This window comes from Lepisma saccharinum, chromosome 9, assembly GCF_977018435.1.
Source record: "Lepisma saccharinum chromosome 9, izLepSacc3.1, whole genome shotgun sequence".
Lineage (NCBI taxonomy): Eukaryota > Metazoa > Arthropoda > Insecta > Zygentoma > Lepismatidae > Lepisma > Lepisma saccharinum.
The window spans coordinates 80,433,260-80,458,921 of NC_139237.1; the positions used below are offsets into that span (position 1 = coordinate 80,433,260).

Genomic DNA, 25,662 nt, shown 5'->3' on the forward strand with positions numbered 1-25,662 from the left:
ATCAATCAATCAATTCAATTCTGGTGTTCTTCCAGTCATGAGTAGCTCGTTCGTGTATAAAATGAACTTATTATAAGTTTCCTGTTCATTGGCTAGGAAGTATCGTCAATTATACCGATAAAACTTGGGTGCCATTATCAGACTGTAGTGACTACGACGGACTAAACCGTCTTACGATAGCGTAGTGGTAACGTTGCCGCATTGTAATCAAATGTTCCCGGGTTCGATATCCGGTGGGGGTACGCACAGTTGTTCGCCCACAAATTCAGGATAACTGTTGTCCGTATGTCAAATTATCCTATATCCGTTTCGGATACTATGATAATCCGGATATACGAATATCTGGAGAATTTGGATATCCTGATAGAATAAATTTGATGAAGGATATGTAGAAAATCAGCACAGTAAAATGCGACAATGACGAATATGTGGATAGCCCGGAAAAGGGATAAAGGATATAAGTATCCGGATAATGCACATATTCGGATATACGGACATTTCGGTTTTCAGAATATCCGATATCCAGATATTTGAAATTTGGATAAAAAATTATCCAATATCCGGATTTGGACATTCCTAGTTCGGATTCCTCTTCAAACTGTAGGTCCAATCCTTTTATAGTTTTTAAAGATCACGCAGAAGTAAAAGCCATGTACTGTGTTTAGTAAGATGTTCGTCTTCTTTTAGAATATATTTTTCATAGTTATTAGTTTGTCTGTTCGCAGTCGAGCTGCTTATTCATTTGCAGTTAACTCTGTACAAGGCTTATCAGAGCATCACAAACGACTTTATTGTTACCCGTAGACTACAAATTTTCCTTTCAGATGCACTTAAAATATCCAGATTGTAACCAGTGTGGCGTTCATGATGTATAAAAAATAAAGTAGGCATTTCATTTGCTTCGCTTGCGCCATCAAGAAACCTGCTATTAATAATTGCCTCCCTTCTTCTTTTCAATGTTCCCGTTAATTAGAAGACTCCAATTACCGGCTCCTTTCTCGCTTTTAAAGTTACGATGTTGTTTTGTTCTATGCAAAAAGAGAGTACACCCATCCCCTCTAGCGGCGTCTGGAAGAAACAACTAGCGATTATTGTCTAAATGCTTACTTAGAATTGTGAGTTATGCTATTTGCGTAGCGATGGAAGAATATACTCTGTAAAAGCGAGCTTTATATTTTCTTGGTTGGTACATACAAAACAGACATAGAATTCGCCACCTAGTCGAAATACACAGTGCGGCAATTTGAAATCGAGACTGGTGGTGTAAAAAATAAACAAGTTTTCATAGAAAGTTACTTACCTTGGATCATTCAAAGTAGGACCCTCCTGCATCCACACATCGTAGCGCAATGCCCACCAGTGCATAGAAGGATTCCTGGAATTCGTTTTGTGAAATTATTTTTAAAATCCATGTCGTAGCCTTCTTGATTGTTGGTACATCATATCAGTGCAGATTTTGGTTTAGGAAATAAAAAGTAATCACACGGAGCCAGATCTGGTGAGTAGGAAGGGTGTGACAACACAGAGTCGATTTAGGGTCAAAAAGTTCTTCGCAATCACAGTCTTGTGACTTGGGGCACTGTCATGAAGCAGACGGCAGCTCCCATCATCCAGATACTCGGGCCTCAGACGTGTTATTTCTTGCAACAAACGTTTCAGTACCTCCAGATAAAATGCACCAGTAACAGTCTTGTCCGAAATTTCAGTCTTCAGTAATGATTGTCCTCACTTTCTCAACCAATTTTGGAGATCTCACCGTCCCTGCTACACCTGGATGCTCGTCATGTTCAATCGGCTCCCGTCCTTTACTGAAACGCCTGAGTCATTCAAATACACGCGTACAGGATAAGCAATTGTCCCTATAGACTTGCTACATGTCAAATGTTTCCGCAGCAGTTTTCGCTCAAAACATGATGTTTGCTCTTTGTTCCATGTTGAAAGAGCGAAGCAACACACGCTGCTCGAAGGCTGGTAACTGCTGTCGATTTCCCCCTCCACACAGTCCCATTCCCTCTCACGTGTTCATTGGAGGAGCCGTCTCGCGTCATTACTTGCGCAGAGACTTGTTTTCGTCCGCATGCTCCACAGGTACCTTGGACAGGGTATAGTTCGCTGCACTTTTTAACCCTCTACACTCGCTCGTCTTGTTGGTTACGCGATGCAACACCGACTCAACTTCGTTCATTCGGTGTCAAGTAGCGTATTTGATGTCTGTATCGTGCGCACTGCGTTCTGGAGCGGTGCAATGTGTGGTCTATGGTCACGTAGTGCGTGCTAACTAATCATGTGAACGTTTAAAGCAGCAGACAGGAATTTGTTTGAATCTTGTGAACTTGAACACCGCTATTCGCCTGCTTCGTGGAACATTTCATTGTACACCCAACGTCGAAAGAAACAGTAGGCGAATTGTCCATCACCATTTTCATTCGGTCTGCATCACACAATGTGATGACAATCAATTGAAATAAAGACGTCAATAAGCAGAGAACAATGCCTGCTTCGAACCAACATAGTTTCATTCCTTAAAACAACACAGGATGTAGAATAAAAAAGTAATTAAAATAACGGCGGACAATTTGCCTATTATTATCTTTGCCTTTGACTGTACCAACCTGACACCGGGATACACCTGCACTACAACTAGTGTCAAAAAGTGTAACGAACTAGACGGGGCTATTGTATATTGATGTTCGTTTGTTCTGCTGATTCGTTGAACCTATTAGTACAGCGCCTTGAATAACGTAGTGTGGAAAACGACCCAAGAAACTAGTTCCCCAGACGGATGAGAAACATAGATGGCAGTGCGATCAATGTCGGTGCTAATTTTCTTATGAAAGTAATGCGGCTTAGTTAGTTTTTGGAATATATTATGTAGATTTTTTTGTCTTGAAAGGCGGTACGTGAATTGATGGAAACAGTTATATTTGTGGAGTGATTTGCAGTCACGAAATGGCATTAATTTGGAAAGAAAAGTAAAATAAAATTAATAAATAAATAGCATGCGTAACACAAGAAGAAACATCGCAAAGTGATTCCGGACGTCAGGTGTTGGATTGTGTACTAGAGTTTTATTTTTCTATGTTATTAGAATATAAATAGTATCCTGAGAGATATTTCATACCGAAGCGACAAACCACAAGTGTCGCTTGGAAGCGAGCAGTCCGTAATCAATGCAGCCTTTGGAACCGTAGGGACAAAAGCACTGACTGCACAGTTTCGTCAAGAAGATTTTACACCAAAGCGACACGCGACAAACGATACGAGGATTTCACACCAAAGCGACACGGGTCCTTCGGTCCAAGGCAACTTTCAGACCGAAGCGACACATGTTGCTTGGAAACGAGCCAATCAAGAGCAACATTTCACATCGTAGCGGCATGACGGGAAGCACAGGCCAGCGTTCGGTTGGTGAAATCCTCAAGCGACAAGTGTCGCGTGCCCCTTGTCGCTTTGATGCGCAATCTCCCTAAAGCAAGACATTCATTGCATCGCGCATGCGCGAACAACAAACCACGGCAACATGTTGCAAGCTATTGAGGAAATGGCTTAGTTTGAGCGACGCACAAGCGACAAAGCGACACGTGTGACTTATCGTGTCGCCTAGATCTGTTGTTGTAATGTGCGATTTATCGTGTCGCCTATCTGTTGTTCGCACAATTAGCACTTAGTCACTTAGTTGGGAACTCCCCCTGTAGCGCGTCGCTTCGGTCTGAGCACCCTTCCTTTAAGGAGCTTTCCGACCGAAGTAACAAGTAGCACGCGAATACGCCATATAACGTGTCGTTTGCTGTTTGAACCCTCATGTGCAATGAATGCTATTTTACAGTCTGGAAGTGTGTGTCACTAGTGTGACAGTGTGAACATCCCGTGTCGCTTGTCCCATTGGTTTGAAAGTTTGCTTACACTCATGTCGATGGCACTAACAAAGTTTTGTGGGGTTCCCCTTGTCGTTTCATGGAATCATCATCATTATCATCATCGCCGCGATTAGTTTAAAGCGGAAGAAAAGAGACCGTAAATATCCAAAATACAAATGCTTCAGTGTGTATATCTTTAAAAGAAATGATGATGATGATGATAATAATGAACCTAATTCATACACAAAAATTTAGTTGCCAAGAGCATTCCACGCGTATTTTTTCTCCCGTATTATTAACGAAAGTATAACGATAACAGGACGTGGTTGACTGTCTAGAATGTTCGTTAATATCTTCGGGACAACTGTACCAAATATCATAGCAATTATCACATTCATAGAAATGCTTCATGTAAAAGAATCAGACGTTGCAGCGAAAACTCCATTTACTTCCATTATAAGCAGACGAATACCAAGCACCGGGTTCAACACCAGCGCCTCTAGCGGATCATTTTCGAGTGGAACCAGCCAGAGTGCGCAGAACTGTGCCATTTTCCACACTACGTTATTCAAGGCGCTGTACTATTAGTAAGTAATTTAAAAATCAGTAGAAAATGAACCTTTGACATGTCAGGTTCAACTTACCCATCACTAGCATACATTCATAACACTGAAACTATGAATGGGGGAGAGTTGAACATAAATGCAATCATGTTCTTCTGGCAAGTATTCAGGATAAAAAGTGAATGTGTAGTTATTATCATTTCATAAGGGATCGATCTCTGTCTCCACAAATTGCTGTCTAATCCCGATCATTTACAATAAAATATATAATAACTCTCATGTCCCGAAAATATACCGAAATTCAGAAATAATTGCACTGTAGACTTCCCTTCCTGAAATATTCATGCTGCTCTAGTTCCCAAACTTTTAACTTGAAATCATTTTTCATAAAGTGCTACTGTATATTAACAAAACTTACTATCGTTCGTGTGTATTTAATACAGGGCTAGCATAAATGATTCATTCGTTTAGAAAGGGCTATATTTTCAAAAGCATTACACGTACACACATGAAAGATATATGAAAAAAATCACAAACTCACCAAGTTTGCATTGTGTATTTCAGATGGCAACACGAGATCATTATCTTGCCAAAGCTGAATGTTTTCTGTGCAGTGTCACAAACAAAGATGTATGGGCCGTTGTTCTTCGCTGAGCAAACTGTGACCGGTAAATGTTACCGCAGTGCTGACTTCAGAGATTTTGTCTTCCAACAAGACGGGGCACCTCCTCATTGGAACATCCCAGTTAGTGACTACCTAAACGATGAACTTCCGCATCGCTGGATTGGGCGTATTTGTGAGGATGACCTAGCTTTGTTCCCCTGGCCTCCCAGATCTCCTGATTTAACGCCCTGAAACTTCTTCCTGTGGGGGTACGTTAAGGACCGCAATCCTTAGTCGAGCTCAAAGAACGCATCAGTGCTGCAGTGCAGACCATTGACAGGACTATGCTACAAAATGTATGGAATGAGCTTGAGTATCGTCAGGACGTGTGTCGTGTAACCAAAGGGGCACATATCGAATATTTGTAGAGGGTGTATAAACTTCGTGAGTTTGTGGTTCTTTTCATATATCTTTCATGTGTGTATGTGTGATACTTTTGAAAATATAGCCTTTTCAAAACGAATGAATCATTTATGCTAGCCCTGTATATTATATAACTAATATTAACACATAGAGAAGAAGAACTGCTACATCAAGGACATTTTTTTATCCGTATTTAGTGGAAGGAAGGAAGGAAATGATAGTGGCGGTTTGTGTTGTGAAGTATCGCATTGAGCCTGGCTTCTATATGTGGTGAGTGGAGTTAACTATTGGCGTGGTGCTGAGGATATGGCTTCAGTTACTCCTGCCGCTGTCGCGTGGAGTTTGACATCTGCTTTGTTGGAGTGATGGTGGGTCTCAATATACCACCATTGCGGTCCTGTGAAGGGCCTACTTGTAATGAATTTGCTAATGTTGCTGTCGGGATATCTTCCCACGTTCTTCTCTTGTCACACTGGCTTATCGGTTAGCGTTTTCCAGCACCTGAAGCAACGATTAGGCCAATTTCTGAGTGATAGGGTAGGGGACGGAGAGTGGTGCAGGCTCTCTGATTCGTGCTTAAATATGGGGGTGTAAGGGATACACTCCACGTAGGCGCCCAAAAGTCAACCTCACTTCCACGTAGTACACCCTGGACTGAAGACTAACGAGGCTCTAGCGACTGGCACTATAGCCAGTATAATTTTTTGTGTTGTCCTGTTTTTTGTCCTTGTGTGTGCTGAGTGCCTGTTTACAGCCTCAGCTTTTAACACAAGTCAGAAAATTTTAAGATTTTTAGTTATGCAACGTTAAGAGTTGTTATTTGTAATAATAAGGGGCTGGCCCCCGTATAATGTGACTGGTGCAAAATAGCCCAAGTGCTGACGCACCCAAAATTTTAAATTCGAAATCGAAATCTAAAATCGTGCTTAAATATGGTACTCTTGCCAATGCGGTTGCTTCGCTTGCATATTTTTTCTGTTAGAGCAAGGATGCAACTTGCTGCCTGCCAAAAATGGAAACTTTTTATCAACAATCAGTATTGTTCCTCCATTGTTGAAAATCGTCCGATTATGGATTTTTATGCTTTCAAGAGATTCGAGCGTCTCGTGACTCGAACCTGCGACCTCCTTGTTACGTCACCTGTCAGAATATCTTCCCACGTTCTTCTCTTGTCAGCATGGCTTATCGGTTAGCGTTTTCCAGCAGTTGTCTTGGTGTTGGTCTCTCCTAACGGCTGTCTGCCTCTATCTCTCTCCAACTGCAGGATTACCACTGTTGGTAGCATTCACCAGAATCTGTGGCAATTCTATCTGGTAGAGGTTCAAGGTCTAGGTCTTCTTGTATCTGTAGGTTGGTCGTTCTCCTTGAGTGTCCGCTGATGAGTCTTGCCGCTTTGTTTAGGATTACTTGCAGCTTTTTGAGGTTAGTTGGAGCAATTTTATTCCAAGCTGGTATGGCATACAGGGTTATTGGTCGAATCATCATCTTGTATATTTGCAGTCTCGTTTCCATGGGAAATCCGAGGTTTTTGAAGATGGCATAGAGGCCGATGAGTCTTTGTTTGATTTATTCTACATGTTGCCTGAAGGTTAAGCTGTGATCTAGGGTGAGCCCTAGATGTTTGGCTGAATCCACAAAGGGGGTTAGTTGGTATTCTTCTTCTATCTTCTTTATTTCCTCCCTCTCTCGTGCTTCACTCTAGAGAAAGAGAGAAGAATAACTTCACACTCTCTATTCTCTCTATCTTTACTTATCGTTGTCTATATGGTGGGAAAGATGAGAGAGAGAGGGAAGATGGGAGAGAGAGAGAGAAGGATAGAAAGATAAGACAGGAGAGGAAAATGAGAAGAGAGGGAGAGCCTGTTCTCACTCTCTCCTCCTCTCTTCTGTCTTCTCTTTCTCTAATGGGAAAGAGGAGAGAGAGGAGAGGGGAAAGGAGTGTGGAATGAGAGAATATACAGAGAAGGAAGGGAAGAGAGAGGCTAGTGAGTGAGGTGCTCACCTGCGACAAGAATGTGACTCAAGCCAGCACAACTGATCCTGGGTTAAATGAGTATTTCATACTGACGCTCCCTGTAGATCCTTTTCAATTTTCATTCATGGACATGGACTAAATTTCTTTAATTTCCCAGCCCCTAGTAAGATTTTGATTGTTCCAGGTTTAATCAATGCTTTGGAGTCCTCGGTGTGCTGGATCGCCTACACGGAACGGACACCATGGTCCGGTGCTTCCTTATATCTTCGTGTCCTTTGGAAGTGAACTGCCATGCTTTTGGTGTTGTTTTTCTTAATTCTGCATTTGGTCGACCAGGATCCGACGCTTTCAAGTTATTTAGTTAAGGTTTTGCAGTTTCTTTGGAAGGTTGTTCTGGAAGCAGGTATGCTGCGTCATCGGCATAATATGCTGGTATACAAGCTGGGGCACGTCAACTATCTGAGCGATGCTCGCTGAGCAAGATTTTCGCTCGTTGAGCAGACAGATAATTTGCTTGACGTTGTTTGCTCATTGATCAAAATATCAGTGCCTTGGAATAATCTGTGATCAATTTTGCTACGTCGAGTGGGCAATATTTCCGTTTGAAAAGCTGTTAATTATGGAAATTGTTGAAATGGACACACAAAACTGTCTAAACTTTCATTTCATACCCTTGCAAAACTTCCCAAAACTACGGTATGTATTTGGAATAAACAAAACTTTCATTTTAATACAGTTCCAAAAACTGGAATATTATATTACCTTCCGTTACTTGAACTTCCTCAGTAATTACACCATATCGCAAGCCCTTCATCAGAAATATAAATATTTCCTCATTGCCCGCCAGCTCGCCATCCTCACACAGATTACTCTTTTCCTCATGAGATCGAAACTAGGGATGGCCAAACGGATCCGGATCCAAAAGTTACGGATCTGGATCCGGATCCGAAAATTCTTCGATTACAAAGAAATTTTTCATTAGTTAGTCCTACAAGAATTTTTTCAAGTGTTGTTCCTAAAATACTCTGCTACGCATCGGCTAACACACACGTGCACAAAAATAATCTTACTTGTTTAACATAAAATGTCAGAGGTGATTTTGTAAATGCCATTGAAACGAATATGTATTCATTCGAATGTATTGGAAATGGAAACACACATAAATGTGAGACATTCCATTCCAGGATGAAACCTTTAACACATATAACAAGATAGAAATGTTATACAAAAATTATACAATTGTTCTACAGTTACAGTTTTACAAATTAAAATAAAACATTATAATATATGCAGTGTGGCTCAGGCATAGGTGTAGCGTGTAGTGCAGTGTTGTGAAAATGAACAATCTCAAATGTAAGAAGAGGACCACATTGCTATTTATATATGTACATAGTATGTAATTATTTTCCAAATGTTTCTGTTTATCAATGTTTCTGAATGTATGATAATTGGGGTGCATGTTTAAGGTCGGGGTGTTTATGTAACAATATTGTAAGATACGCACAGCCGAAGGGCTCGTACCAATATCAATAAATATCATATCTTATCATATCATAATAACAAAGTATAAGACTAACAAGGGAGGTGTTCTAAGTGTCCCCCTCCGATTTCCATGAAAATTGGCAGGTTTATAAAGGGACCCAATGGAAGAAATACGTATTTTTTGTTTCAGCTAAAATACTGTCTTAGGGTGCAAAACCCGCCTCAAATGTCAAGACGAGGACAAATTGACTCCGGGATCATCTGACCCCTGTGTCCCCCTCAGATTTCCATGAAATTTGGCAGGTGTATAGAGAGGCCCTATGCCCCCTGTTTCTTCCTATGCCATATTTACGTAGTTTCGCGGTCAGATCCCCACTTCAATCTCTCCTCATCTTGACATTTGATGGGGGGCTCTATACACCTGCCAAGTTTCATGGAAATCGGAGGGGGAAACTTAGACCTCCCTTGTATGTGTATTAATTAATTACAAATCGCGCACGCGCCCACACACACTATATATATGTGTGTGTGTGTGTATATATATATATATATATGTATGTATATTAGCAGGTAACAATATGTTATAAACACATTCTTACTTTCCAAAGAAGCGCATGTGGGATGGCAAAACGGATCCGGATCCCAAAGTACCGGATCCGGATCTGAAAATTTTTAGGATCCGGAACCAACCGGATCCGGATCTGGCCATCCCTAATCGAAACACAAAAACGTTATGTTCTGTGGCGAACAAGGTTCAAGTTGGCTCAGCGATCAAGTGAGCAGCACTCGTCGAGCAAAGGTTATTTGGCCGTCAAGTAGCTGAGCGATTACGTTGCTCGCTGAGCGCTCAGGTACTTGACGCGCCCCTGGTTCAACAGGAGCGTCAGCTGTGAATAATAAGTATAAGATTGGTCCAAGCGTAGATCCTTGAGGAACACCTGCTTTTACCGGGCGTGGGTATGTCTCCGCTCATTGGAAGCTGGGTATGAATGGTCGGTCTTCTAGGCAGCTCTGAATTAGGTGAATGAAGCAGTCAGGTAGTGGTGTTCTTTGTAGCTTTCAGATAAGTCCGTGCGTCCAGACCCGATCGAACGATCCTTCTACATCAAGAAATACTCCTACTGCTTCTTTACGATGCTTCTGTTGGCTGGTGAGAAAGTCGACTGCTCTTGTGAGTTTCGTTGTTCTGCTGAAGCCATGCTGGAAGTTTGGAATTATCAGATGTTCTTCTGCTTGTAGCTGTAACCTACGGAGGAGCACTCTCTCCATGGCTTTGCTGAGATGGGACAGCAGACTTATGGTTCTATAGCTTTTTGGAAGTCTTGGATTCTTTCCCGGTTTTCCATTGTACTGGAAAGTATGACGGATGCCATTGAAGATCTTTGTGACCAGGACCAGGCCGTTTCTTTGTAGTTTCTTCAGCTGTTCTGGTTTGTTGTTGTCCAGTCATGGGGCCTTGTTCTTTGGACACTTGTGTGAAGATTTTCCTTACTTCTTTGGAGTGGTCAGCTGAGGTTGCTGTCTGGGTGGTTGGTATTTGAAGGCGGCCGTGTCAATTTCAACTTCTCGAATGAGTGCAGGGTCCTGTGGCTCGTCATTGGGTTGGAACTACCTCTCCCAATGTTCAACCATTAGTTCCTCTTGCTCTAGTGGATGAAATAGGAGTTCTTGGTTGTTCTGGAGAACTGGTGTAGAGCGATGCTGCGTTGGCTGTACTGCGTACCACTTTCCAAAAGTTCCGGATCTGCCTTTAGTTGCTGGAATTTCGATTCCCATCTGTAGGTTGCATCGCTTTGAAGGTAGAAGTTAAGAAGTTTGGTCTATGCTGTTTGGTGCTAATTTTGGTATTTTGCTGTATGTCCAGCGCGACGGCAGTGACGGCTTTGTCAATATCTTCAGGTGTGTGGATAGGTTGTTGTAGGTTTGCCAGAAGATGAGTATATTGTTCCCAGTCGAATGATCGTCGGTTCCTTCAAGCGCGCTTTTCCATATATGCGCACTTCCTTAAAATGAATTGTTGGTTTCTCAACCACTACTTATATTGCATCTTTTTTATGTATATACGCCACACTGTTATTCGATGCACTAACTGCCTGTTCTTTAGTAACTTCCCGTTCGATCTTCATTCAATTATCTGACCTTGAAGCTTCTTATGGTTTTTTGCTGCCATCTGTTTTTCATTTATTTAAATTCGATACGTTTGTAGCAACAAAGGAAATTTAGGCCGCTTCTGCCTAGATTAATTGATTGAAACTGAAAAAAGTAATCTAACAATCGAAAACAATATGAACAAAACAATGCTTCGAGGAGGATGACAACATCAACACGCATCATAATATTCTTAATTTATAACGAACTTAAGGAACTTCAACGCTAGAGGTCCCTGGTTTGAATCTCGGCCTGGGCATGAGTAATCTTCAATTTCGTCATATCATAGCTCATTCTCATGTCCACGAGTAGCCAAAAGTACCAGAGAAGCGATGTAAATTAAATTAAATCACTCATTTCCAACTTGAAAGAAGATTTATTTAACACCAACGGTTATCAACAGTGTAAGTGGACCCTAACACATGTATTTCTTTTAATATTAAAATTGATTGTATGTTGCAATGATCTTGAAGTACAGTTCAGCTTTGACACATAAAAAAATGGTATCCTCCAAACATATCGTTGTCTGATACATTTTAATAGAAGTAAGAATTGTGGGCCCACTTGACCCCGCTTAACATAAGGAAGGTTACTACAGCAATATAACACGGATTCGTATTCTGTATTGCTGGGGTATACTTGTCGCCCTGTTCCCCTGCGCATGCTCTTTCTCTCTCGAATCTTTGGAGCAAAGCCCCAGGGCATGGCTGTTTGTGAGTGTCCATTCATCAATTTCATCATATCATCACTCATCCCCATCTTCGCAAATTAGCCAAAAGTGGCACAAGAAGCGATGTTAAATGAAGCAAACCAATCAAGCAATCAATTTGGAGCAAGACCGCGCATAACTGCAGAGAAGGGGAGAACGCGAGTGGGTGGAGCAAAGCAGTGCGCGCTGCTGCAAACCGTTGATAGCTGCGGCCCCGTTTCCGCTTTATGTACTCACTTCCCCTCTCACGTGTGTATTGATCGAGCTCTCTCGAGTCATTACTTGCGCAGAGAAAGTTCGTAGAGTGTAGCAATATATAGTGTTCTACATAAGATCACATCTGCTGGGTTCAGAAAAGTTTACTTTTTAAAACCAGTAGATGGTGTAAGCTGCTAAAAAAGTTTATCCCAATACCAAGAGCGCCCGTATAGAATAGATGAGGGATGCTTGCATGGATCATCACGGAGAAAGTGGGTATGCAAATTGTCGTATTTGGGGGATGTTTTATGTTAACTGGGGGATAGTATCCCCCTACGTTCCCCCACTTTGACCACTGCTGCCCCTTTGAGAAAATCCTGCGGGCGTACTTGTCTAACACCAGTTTTTTCAAATGCAACACCGATTCTCGTCTTTTTAAATAGGCCTAAACTTATCTGTATAACACGCAACGATTGGATTAATTTGGTGTTTTAAGTCCACTTTATGCACATGAAGGTTAATCGGGACTGGACCTACAGTTTAAAGTGGGATCCAAACCACTATGTGCCTCCACCGGGAATCGAATCCGGGACGACGCTACCATTGCTCCATTGGGTAGGCCCAACACGTAACGGCACCACAACAATGACCAACAATTACGTACGCACGTTGAGCAAAATTAATCGCTCCAATCTTTTCCCGCAACAGTTCTGTCGCATGGTGAAGTTGCCTTATTACAGGTGACCACTCATTTTAATGAGATTCTGTTTGTTGGTCGCGAAACACCGCATGGAGTAAACATATGCATGCGAGTATTTACCACTGTGACTTAATTAGTTCGAAGTTGCCAATTATACCTCTCAGAATTGGGAAACCAATCTCGCTCATTGATTCCGAAATTAATTATGTTTGTTTAGTAAGCTCTGTTTTGTTTGATGATGACGTACTGTAATTATAATATATATTATAATTGGAAGTGGCTCGCTGTAAATTGCATTACGGTCTTTTCTATCTTGACTGTAGGGATGACACTTACACTCTGTCCTGGGAATGTTTGGAGCGAGCGAACGTAACAAGTCCTGTGAGAAAGTAGTGACTCAAGAGGGCTCGACCAGTGAACGCGTGAGAGCAGAAAACACGGCTGCAGCTACCAGTCGTTTGAAGCAGAGCGCACTGCTTTGTTCCACCCACTCGCTTTCTCTCCTTCTCTACCGTTATGCGCGGCGTTGCTCCATAGATTCCCGAGAGAGCGTAGTGACTCGCGAGTGCTCCACCAATGAACGCTTAAGAGGGAAGGGAATGAACTGAGGAGAAAACTAGCCTAGCAGTCGTTCGGAGCAACACGTACTTTGCTCCGCCAAGTCGCTTCCTCCTCGTTATCTGCCGTTATGTGCGACCTTGCTACACAGATTCCCGAAACAGAGTGTAGAAGGCGGTTGAGAATTCTGCCATGCGATTGGAGAACGAGCGCGCTCTGTAGCCAAACAGAACGTCGCTGGAAGTGACGTCATTTGTCTGTTACATTATGTGCATTTAGCTGACCAAGTTCGGGCTGCCAGGTTATAGCCCGGTTAATATATCACCACACAAACTTCAAACTGACCCAAGAATTGCGGTTGTGGTTCTTCTCTTCACTTCGTCCTCGGCAACAAACAGGAGTGAAGAATTGACAAGGATAGACCATTAATCGCTAGGTTTTTGCGCAGAACCTTTCGCCTGTCTATAAGCCAGAACGTTTACTCCGGCAAATTTCCAGACACAAAGTGATGTGTCGTCTGCATATTGTTGTTGCAAAACATTTCATTCTACTTTTATTGCTCTTCATACTTGGACATTTTTTATTTTTATTCCTAAGTTCCTACCTCTCTTAATTGTTTTCTAGATTTTCTTCTTCTGTATTTCAATCGTATTCTCTCCCCCTATGTTTCTATATTCTTGTGTATCTCCTTCTCTGTTAATATTTGCCTCTTTCTCTCCTTTTGTGTGCGTGTTATTACACTATAGTTGTTTAAAAATTGACAATTTCTCATATAAGGCATGAGGGAAGATCATTTTACCCCTCTCATAGCGACGTTTTGACTCCAAGATCAGTGCGAGGAGATGAGGACGCTGCATTTTTATGAGTTATTGAAATTTTATACATGCAAAATTCGATTTAAGAAACAAATTAATATTAAATGAACTTGAACTTATTAGTCTTTAATGGAAGACAAAATTGGGTGACATCCCTGTAAAGTGAAATTTAATTTCTCCAATTTAGTCTTCCAGTTAACCTGATTAACTTCAAGAAGATACTTCATTCATATAAATCGTAGTGTTGCCAGGAAAAGGAACAGGAAATGTTCTCTCGACGTGTTAGATCATATTAAAAATTCAAATTTCGAGCCATAAGTTCTTTAATTCAATTTTTCTCCATTAGGGAGCGACCACTGCTTATGATGCTTTTGTATTGAGCATAGATGGGTAGAAAAAACACTACGTAACTGAGTAACTTGTGAAACAATAGCTGAATTGTGCATCATGGCTGTACACAAGGGCACCCGCAGGAGGGGGCAGAGGGGGGTACTTGCTCCCCCTGAGATTTCTGGAAAAGTTAATTTAATTCGAATGGTTAAATTGTAGCGATATTTGATAAAAAAAATCAATAGTTTTCTGTGACTTACAAGCTGTATGTTACAGCAAATTATTATTATTATTATTATTATTATTATCATTATTGTTGTTATTATTATTATTATATTACAGTACACTTCGGCACGTAAAATCATGGATCAGAATAGTAGACTGGAGTCTGAACTTGTATACAAAGCTAAAGTATGTTCAATTCAATTGATTTTTATGATTTGTAAAGTAGTAGTAGTAGTAACTAATAATAATAATAATAGCGACTATAAAATATAACAATAGCAATAATTATAATAAGTTTCTATTACTCTGCCTCCCTGAGAAAAATCCTGCGTGTACCCTTGGTTTTAAACTGTATCGTGAAGTGCGAAGAAGACACAAGCAGCCAGAAGACATCTACTACAGCATCAGCACAATTCAATTTCTTAAAACAAGATGCAGAATATAACAGCCATAGATAACTATGTACATTTGGCTACTGGCATATTGTCCTCCTACAATCCAAGTAATGGTGAAAAATCATAATGGAATAGGTAACGCAAAATTGTTCCACGAGATGGAGTTTGTTGTAGGAGCTTCAACATCTTCTCAATAAGTTAACAAAGACAATTTACTTTACAATTCTTCCTGTATGCATAGATTGCTTATATTGTGCAATTATTATAGTTTACTGTTCTTGAAGCATTTAAACATTTATTTGATGTAACTATTCAAGAGAACACATACTCCCTTCATCAGACATTATTATGCAGGGAATATTACATTCTTGGAGCGTAGCAACTGAATGAATTGTGAAATGAACAATCATTTCTGATAATCTTTCATAACGTTAATTAATTATAAACCCTAAATATGTTTAAAAAAATCACTTTTCATTCCACAGTTAATTCGTTTAAGCTCCAACAATATATTGACAACATTAATTTGCCACGTCCTCTCACGTGAGCATCTGCCAGCTTAGCACAGGGTAGAAACAATGAGATACCTCTGGGCACAGATCAGGGTGACTAACGCTACGAATATATGGAAAGAAACAATAGATTTAACCCACTACGGAGGGTACAATTCGTAATATATTCTTGAATAATTATATACAAATATTAGATAACTTTGGCAATCTTTTCATACAATATTTTTCTTCTATTTTTATTTCTTATTAATTGTAGTCAATCTTCTTCTTTGGGCTTCTTCTTCTTGTATTGGCTAATGCTTCTTCTTATTATTGCTAAGGCTTCTTCTTCTTGTAATTAATAAGGCATCTTCTTCTTATTACTACTACGACTTCTTCTTCTTGTAATTACTACGGCTTCTCCTTCTTGTAATTACTAAAGTAAAGCTTCTTCTTCTTGTAATTACTAAGGCTTCTTCTTCTTGTAATTACTAAGTCATCTTCTTCTTGTAATTACTAAGGCTTCTTCTTCTTGTAATTACTAATGCTGTTTCTTCTTGTAATTATTACATATTGTGTATTTTTCTTCTCTGGGCTTCTTTGTCGATCTTATCCAAATTGACATAAATATTAAGAAAATCGATCTCCCAGACAAACAAAGAGAAAGGGGTTAGTTAAAGATCGCCGCCTGGCCGGCGCTAACCTTAACTTGGAGCTGCAATAGATGCGCCTACCAAAAGTGTTTGGGTGCCTGCCGTGAGATGGCGCTACACCTGGGAAAAACAACCCAAAAGCCACACGAAACTCTCAGTTCGTGGGAACCGAAAAAAGACAGAATCGTAATTACAATTCGACTTCTTTACTTTTATATCATGTTCACTTATGCTATTACTGAATATTAATCACCCTTTCCACCTTACTTATATCCTGTTATTGTATTAAGTTCATTTGTTTATTTCATTATAATTAATATTAATATCTGCAATCATTATTTCAGCACATCAGCGCTTTCCTTTTTCTCTATTTACAATTGTATAAGTTTTCTTGGGTGCTGCCATCCCTGGCCCACTTTCTAAGCTGCTTTATGTATCATCAAATATATGTGTCGTTCTTTTTGCATGCTGCCATCTATGATCCTATACCTCAAAGAACAACAATGCAGTGTGTGTACGTGACAAATTGTATCAATCACTGTTTCTTTGTTTATTACATTTATCCAGTCTACTTTATGCACATAGGCTAATCGAGACTGCACCTAGAGTTTTAAGTTTGATTCGAATCACTGTGCATGTGCCTTCCCGGGTATCGAACTTATTTTTTGTTGTGATAACATAAATATAGGAAGATATATATACCAGAATCAAATAAAACGCAGGCCTATCTTCATATATTTATTTTATGATCATTGCTTACGTGTGAATAGTTTGGAAGAAACTATCCAGCAGAAGCTAACTGTAACAGTAACTTAACTGTTTCTTTTCAAGGTCTAGTAACTGTAAGTCAGTTACTTTTTTAAGAAAATAACTTCAGTGCTTCCATTTATTCATGTTAACTTGATTCAGCATACCCACCGGTAATTCAGCATAGTAAATGTCTCTCCTTCGTTTTTTATCTTTATTTCTCTTTCTCTCTTTGCTATCTCTATCTCTCTTCTTTCTTTCTTTCTCTTTCTCTTTGTATCTCTTTATTTTCTTTCCTTCTATCTTCCTCTCTCTCTCTCTCTATCTCTATTCCTCTTTATTTCTCTTTATCTCTCTCTTTTTCTATCTCTTGTCTCTCTTTCTTTCCTCCTTTATCTTTGTTTCTCTCTTTCTGTCTCTCTTGATTTTTCTTTCTTTATCTTTTCCTGTTTTTCTCTTTATCTCTCTTTTTCAATCTCTGTCTCTTTCTTTCTTTCTCTTTGGTTCTCCCTCTTTCTGTCTGTCATTATTTTTGTTTATTTCTCTCTATCTTGCTCTCTCTTTCTTTCTTATTTTTCTGTCTCTTTCTTTCTCTCTTTTGCCCCTTTCTGCCTCTTTCTCTGATAACATATGCGCATTTTAATAAGGACGTAGATTTCTAGTTGCTTCGATGTCCTAGCACGCCATCAAATACTCCGAGTTCGAATCCCGGCGTCTCTTTTCCGAGCGTCCTTTCAGCAGTTCATCTTTCATTCTCATCGTTGCGACTAGCCTAACGAGGCAGAAGTATGAAAAAATAACATAGTTAAATTGGAAGGGAAATTGTTTACAGACGTCAGTACTGCGTGCACTTGCGAGTAGCCTTACGCGATGATCTGAATGAAATTTCATCTTTCCACTGTAGTAATCCATTTAGGCGAGAAAAAAGGTTTCCATACAAGTTCCACCTTCGCGTTTTTACCCCTTCTTCAGCATCCTGCCGTATAATCACGAGAAGAGCGATCTCATCACGGATGCAAGTTGCCGCGAGGATCAAAGGGATGCTGTGAGAGCATCTGGACCCAAGGGGATGCTCCTGTGGGGGCGACAGACTATATTTCCAAGCGATGCCATCGCCTCTGTCTATCATCTTTACTCCTCTTCCTCGCTTCTTTTTTTTAATCCTCGTTAACCCGTGAATGGCGTGGTACATAAAAAAGCTCGTATATAAGGCAAGGCGAATGTGAAAATTATTCGCATTTTGAAGTAATTGCCGTGTCATCTCTTCCCCTCTTCATACCTCTTGGTCTCCAACTCTGATACGCTTTGACAAACTTTGGTTGCGATAAGTACCGTGCCTCCGATTATACTCTATCCCCGGAATATATGGAGCTCGCGAACGAAAAACAAGTATCTGCGCAGTTTGAGGGTTCGACCAATGAACACGTGATAGGGGAAATGAGTGCACGGAGGGGAAAAAGCAGCATCCTTTTTCTTCGGTCCGCCTGCTCGCCTTCTCTTCTTTTCTACAGCTATGCGCTACCTTTCTCCATAGATTCAAATACATGTTTTGAAAAACCTGATTTTTGTTTGTTTTCATAAATTTTATGTTCATTAATTCTTGGTGTGTCGAATGTATTGTTTACCACAGCTGCAGGTACAAGAGTATATTGCAGTTATATAGTGGATCTATTTCTTCCTTTTTATATGTGTTAAATATATGACAGGTTTTATTTCCTGGCTTAGTAGCTAAATTGAAGTTAAATTCTTGACTTGATTTCTCAAGAAGCAACATGAAGGATTGAGTAAAGTAAGATAATACTTGCCAAAACTGAATTTACTTCTGGTACTTCAAATTATGGCATGTGGTGGGAGTTACGCTTTATCTAAAGAAATGCGCGGGTTGTTAATTTAAAAGTGGAAACACTGTCAGGAAGAGGTGTTGACCCCTGCATGTGATATCAGGCAGTGAGCATTGTCAGTTTGGGGCTCATGTCGATGTGTGGAGTACCCAAAGTGGTCGGTAAAGCGAATGCTGTTGTGTATGTACGAGGCTGAAGTGAACACCATTCTTTGTACTGCCCTAAAACACGTTACAGCGATTTTGGATGAAAATTCTGGTAGCCTATGGCAAAAATGCACGAGAATATAATAGGTTGTGTCAATGAGAACAACAAACTTGAGGAAAATTGTATCAATTTGGGTTCCCCATCTTGTCACCATTGTGCAACCATGAGATACGGCTATATATTGTTTCTATAGGCTTCATGCAAGTCTTGGTAACATTCTAGTCCATTTTTGTCACAGCCCACCTGAATTTTGATCCAGCCCACCTGAATTTTGATCCAAAATCGCTGCAAACATGTTTTAGGGCAGTACACAAAATCGTGTTTATTTCAACCTCGTACATACTCAACAGCACTCGCTCTACCGACCACTTTTGGTACTCCACACATCGACATGAGCCCCAAACTGACAATGCTCACTGCCTGATATCACATGCAGGGGGTCATCACCTCTTCCTGACAGTGTTTCCACTTTTGAATTTATAATCCACTTAATTCAGGTATAGGTGTAGTATGTCTCCACATTTAATCACGGCAGTGTGTATCACTCGACATATGAAAATCGGTAGGTAAGGTTAGGAGTGTTCACTGGTGATAACTTTTCTAATTCATATTTTGGAAGTCTCTTCTTAGTCATGTTCTTGCAAACATTTTCATCATTCTTCTAAAAGTCCTGATTGAGTCAGTTTTCTGATTTGCAGTGTTCACTGAACACTCCTAACCTAACCTACGTGAAAGTAAAAATAAAGAAAATATACAAAAATGAACTTCCTACCTATTCAAATGTGGAGACATACTACACCTATTGTCTTTCTTCTTCTTCCAATGTGGAGACATACTACACCTATACCCTTAATTCGTACCACGAGTTTAAAAAAATAACATGAAATAAACAACAAATTAAACTATACTTATAAAATCACATTTGAGAGAATCTCGGTTGTTTATTAGTTAATTGCAAAAAAGTACTTTCTAGTTATTTTTACTATACTGGTGGTCCAAAAGTGTGGAGACACCCGAATAGTAAGTTGAATGACATATTATTCTGCAAATGTAACATTGTAGATTTATAATACAGTAGGCGTGGGGGAAAATGTTATAGGGCATATGACGATGACTGCCACCATCTTGAAACCCGCCATCTTGAATTCAACTTCAGAATTTTAAATGGGAAGGGGTGATATGAAATATAAACTCAGGCTAGAATTTCACGAGAAATGCAATGGTGAAGATTTTTTTCGATGTATCTTTAACCAGTAAAAAGTTATGACTGAATTCTTGAACCAATTTGCCCCTTTTCGAGGTGTTTGAAAAATGCCTTAAAATTTGTTTAGCGCGTCGGTAACTCACAGAGATCAAAGTGACGTCTAGGGAGAGAAGATCGCATGCCATTGCACACGCACACGATTTTAATCGGATACATCCACGAAGAGCTGCGCATTATGAATGGTTGTCGTGAACAATTACAGTGTGACGCTTCCATTGAATGAAAACTCCTTCACAATGACAAGGCTAATGTTTATGTCCATAGGGAAGTTTATAAGCAGAATACTTTTTATCTGATAACCCATTTTGGACAGATCAAAGCTGAATGGTTAGTGCTGGTAAGTTAATGGTGTGGCGTGCTGTGTGGAACACGATTGGTTAGTCCAGTTTCCATCGACGGAACCTTAAATGCTTAGGGCTACTTGGATTTGTTAAATGAACAGGTTTTTTCATCCTTGCTTGAAGAAGGTACTTTTTACAGAATTTCTTTCAGTAGGGGGAACACCAGAACACTATGCGAATATTGTGAGACAGTTTCTGTCAAAAGTTAGTTATCGGATGCCAAGGGTCGCATATTCTGTTAAGAACTTCCTTATGAACATAAACATTAGCCTTTTCACTGTGAAGGACTTTTCATTCAATGGAAGCGTCACACTGTAATTGTTCGCGACAACCATTCATAATGCGCAGCTCTAACACCTCGAAAAGGAGCAAATTGGTACAAGAATTCAGTCATCACTTTTTACTGGTTAAAATACGTGCACCATTGCATTTCTCGTGAAATTCTAGCCTGAGTTGATATATCACCCCCTTCCCATTTAAAATTCTGAAGTTGAATTCAAGATGGCGGGTTTCAAGATGGCGGCAGTCATCGTCATATGCCCTATAACATTTTCCCCGGCCCCTATTACAAACCTACAAGGTTAGTTTTGCAGAATAGTATGTCATTCAACTTTTATTCGGGTGTCTTCACACTTATGAACCACCCTGTATTACACATTTAATACTTAAACCGTGAAATTATTAATTGCAAGTCACTAAATTTGTGGGTTTTGTTATACTAAAAGATACAATTTTTAAAACCCTGTCCTTGTGTGTACATCGGATAGACATATGAACGTGCATTATTTGCAACAATTTTTCCCTCCGCTAGTAACCAGATCTCACATTGTTGAGAAGTGGAAATATGATCATCTCGTATTCGACGCTACGGGTGCGGTATGTGTTAGGGAATACTTGATACGACCTCAAATTATCCCGTTGCATTCTGGGTGTTCGAGTGGCACAGTCTCCAATAGCAGAGAAGCTCATTGACGTGAAATGTGACCGCAGCTTCAGTGTTGGAGGAATTCAATTGTTGTGGTGTAGCGTTCTCTGCTGGAAGGTGGATTATGGCAGGATGTGACGGGGGATAAAGGTTTCTTTTGCGTTTAAGTGCCTGGCGTTCATATATATTGGATTAATGCTTTAAAAACTACGAATTCGGTATTCGAACTACATACATGTGGTGTACAGGCAAGGGTCTAAATGACTCGGAAAACCTGGAAGAGTTAGGGAAATGAATCTGAGTGAAATGTTACGAGAAAGTTAGGGAAATTAACTATGAGTGAAAAGTTAGGAAGAAGAAGGGAAATGATCCTATGAGTAAACAGTTACGAAAAAGTCAAGGAAATGATAGTCATGAGTGAAAAGTTACGAAAAAATCATGGAAATGAACCTTCGAGTGAAAAGTTACGAAAAAATCATGGAAATGAGCCTATGAGTGAAAACAGGGGTTCGAACTCAGGACTCCCTGATTACAATGCGACGACGTTCCCACTACGTCATCGGGGAGACTCTTGAAACGATTGTGTATGATCTGAATTGATGCATTTTTAGTGCATCACACGGAAAAGCATTGACACTTTTCAGTGGCGGCGATTAGGCAGTTGCACCCCCACTTCTTGCCACTTTTGTCTCCGCACTATGCTAAACCTTATCTATGAAGGGGAATGAACTGTCCTTGCCCCCCGGTTTTGGAACCCAATCGCCGCCACTGGCATTTTTGTGTGTTATGGGAAGCAAAAACATTGTGTGTCGGTTGACACACTTTGGGTTTTGAGTGTACATACAGGTACTCTAATAAATAGATGAATTCAATTAGTGGGTCTGCGATTTATCTCTTTCCCTCAGTAAGTTTACCACGAAAATATCATTTCAGTCGATCATTGTAGTTTCATGTTAGTAGAATTACAAGGAACTTCCATTACATAAAATATTCCAACTCTTTAACCTTTCATACATGTTCTGTAACTAGAGCGTGGAGCTTATGCTATTATATTACTTACTCCTACCCCTTTCACTTCTGAATTTCTCTACCTCATTATGAAATTTATGTGGCTGCAAGTGAGAAACTAGGACGTAAATAAATTAACATTTTTCCGCACACAAAGAATACGACCTGGAAAGTAACATATCGGAAAATTACATGTGACAGAGAGAATAGCTATACGACTCTAAAGTTTAATGCAGACATATGTGCAGGTGAGTTTGGAACTTTGTAACAGGGTAATATTCTCATGATGGATAATGGAATGTCCAAAAGTTCATCCTCACTGAATGGAAATGCATGGGTCGAGACGAGAGATATTTGAAACTGTAGTGCTATCTACTTTGTTAGATATTCTGTTGCTTTCCCTCTCGTAGGCTAGATATCTAACAAACTATGGTTTGTTTGATTGTGCCTCTCTTTTCTCAGTTAGTTTGTTTTATTTACTTTCTTATTTCATTTTATCGCATACATCATATTCATTTCTTTTCTTCCTTTCAATAATTTTATATGCTTTTCTTTTTCGCGACGTTTCTGATCTTTCCTTTTTGGTGACGTTTCTGATCTTTCCTTTTTGGTGACGTTTCTGATCTTTCCTTTTTGGTGACGTTTCTGATCTTTCCTTTTTGGTGACGTTTCTGATCTTTCCTTTTTGGTGACGTTTCTGATCTTTCCTTTTTGGTGACGTTTTTGATCTTTCCTTTTTGGTGACGTTTCTGATCTTTCCTTTTTGGTGACGTTTCTGATCTTTCCTTTTTGGTGGCGTTTTTGATCTTTCCTTTTTGGTGGCGTTTTTGATCTTTCCTTTTTGGTGGAGTTTCTGATCTTTCCTTTTTGGTGGCGTTTCTGATCTTTCCTTTTTGGTGGCGTTTCTGATCTTTCCTTTTTGGTGGCGTTTTTGATCTTTCCTTTTTGGTGGCGTTTTTGATCTTTCCTTTTTGGTGGCGTTTTTGATCTTTCCTTTTTGGTGACGTTTCTGATCTTTCCTTTTTTGGTGGCGTTTCTGATCTTTCCTTTTTTGGTGACGTTTCTAATCTTTCCTTTTTTGGTGACGTTTCTAATCTTTCCTTTTTTGGTGACGTTTCTGATCTTTCCTTTTTTGGTGACGTTTCTGATCTTTCCTTTTTTGGTGACGTTTCTGATCTTTCCTTTTTTGGTGACGTTTCTGATCTTTCCTTTTGGGTGACGCTATTTCTCTTTCTTTTTCGGTGACGCTACTTCTCTTTCTTTTTTAGTGACGCTACTTCTCTTTCTTTTTTAGTGACGCTACTTCTCTTTCTTTTTTAGTGACGCTACTTCTCTTTCTTTTTAGTGACGTTACTGTTCGTTCTCTTTACTAACGTTACTGTTCTTCCGTTTTAGCGACGTTTCTGCTATTTCCTTTTAGCGACGTTTCTGCTATTTCCTTTTAGCGACGTTTTCGCTCTTTTTTTAGTGACGTTTCTGCTCTTTTTTAGTGACGTTTCTGCTCTTTCTTATTTAGTATTTTTTTCTGCTTTCATTTTAGTGACTTTTCTACTTTCTTTTTTAGTGACGATACTTCTATTTATTTTTTTATTGACGGTTCTTGTCTTCCTTGTATTTTTTATCCCCATTTTATTTTTATTATTCTCTACTTTCAGTTCTTTATCGGTTTCTTTATTTCCTTTTGATGCTGCTTTTTCTCCTAATTTTCTCCTTCTTATGTTTGATTGCGGGTTCATCGCTTGTTATTTATCACCCTGAGAGTAACAGGACAACTCATACTTACATTACTGATATTATGATACTGCTTTTTTAAATGTCTCCGTCAATCACATGTCAAGAGAGAAGTAATTAGTGATGTAAATTATTCACATCATGTATCAACTCTACTCAAAGCATAGCTTGACATGCATCATAACCAATCCAAAAGACACTGACGTTTCAATCAAACCAATATTATATTTGTGCTTCTCTTCGACGATGACCACTGAATGATATGGCATCAAATGAACTGGTCATTTGCCAACAAGGCTTTTGTAGTTGTTGACGTAGCAGCTTGAAATACCTACCTACCTGCACCTCATTGCGAGGGATGTTGTGCATAGGCAAACATCTATTAAGTTGTTCAGCCGTGCTGATTGCGATGCGAATTACACGCCCTTTGAAGTAATTTGAACTGCGGAAGGTCAAATGTGTTGGAAGTGTACGTGACGTGTGCGGCTGTGCGTTGTCTTGCCGGAGGGAGCCCGGGGAACTCTAAGCAAATTGAATTAACTTTGGGACCGATGTTGATGCCGGGAAATTTGCAGTACAATCAGCTGCGCAACAGCCCTAAACAAACTCTTTCCCGTGTTCTGGAATCGATATTGCATTGCCACTGTGATAATGGCACTGGTATTAATTTGTGGGCGCTGACTGAAAAGTAGATAGAATTGTGGATAGGCAAGAGCTTATTGAACGTCCATTTTTATGTGCAGTCGGTATTCGGGACTGGATCTACAGCAGAAATTGAACCTAATGTCTCTAGAGATCAGTGGATGACAATTATATATCTGTTCGCAGTACACGTTTAAGATTTTTTAAATTTAATATTTCTATATCTAGGGTGTTCAACACTTAAGTCACAAACGGCAATTTTCTGTTACTTTCATTTAAGTAACATTGAATCAATTAAATAAAATATTATAAATATATTTTTTCCTTTGGCATGTGTAACGATTCGTAACAGTAATGATTCAACATGTACAGCATGCCTGTAATGTTTCCTATTAAAATAATTAAACCGGTCACGGAAACGTACAACAGCGACTTGGGGTCCGTCGTGCTGACCACACGTCACCCCGCAACTGGTTTGATGATCTCCCAACTCTGGAGAGAGTGAGGCCGGCTGTTGGTTGGTACGTTCTGGCTCTCACTGGCTGTTACGCAACCGACTTCACTGAATTTCCTGACGAGTTGGTGCTAGAAGTGTCGTTTCCATGACTTCAACCTGATTTGTGGTTCTGATAGTGGCGTGCTCCTGGTGGTGATGACAATCTGGGGCTACTGCGACTGTCGCTTGGAGTGCGTTCTGTACTCGTGGTTCCAAGGAGGACCGGGGTTGTGGTCCTTTGAAGGACGAACTTGTGATTATGGTCCTTAGAAGGGCCGACTTGTTTTGCTATGATAATTTCTTTGCTGATTTCGGTTCATCTGTGGCAATGGGC

At 40.0% G+C, this 25,662-nt stretch overlaps 1 protein-coding gene across 1 annotated transcript in view; it reads right to left on the reverse strand.

The window, feature by feature from the left end:
• LOC145992763 (glycerophosphocholine cholinephosphodiesterase ENPP6-like) overlaps window positions 1-25,662 on the reverse strand; it is a 214,227-nt gene that overhangs the window by 52,735 nt on the left and 135,830 nt on the right. The window lies entirely within an intron of this gene.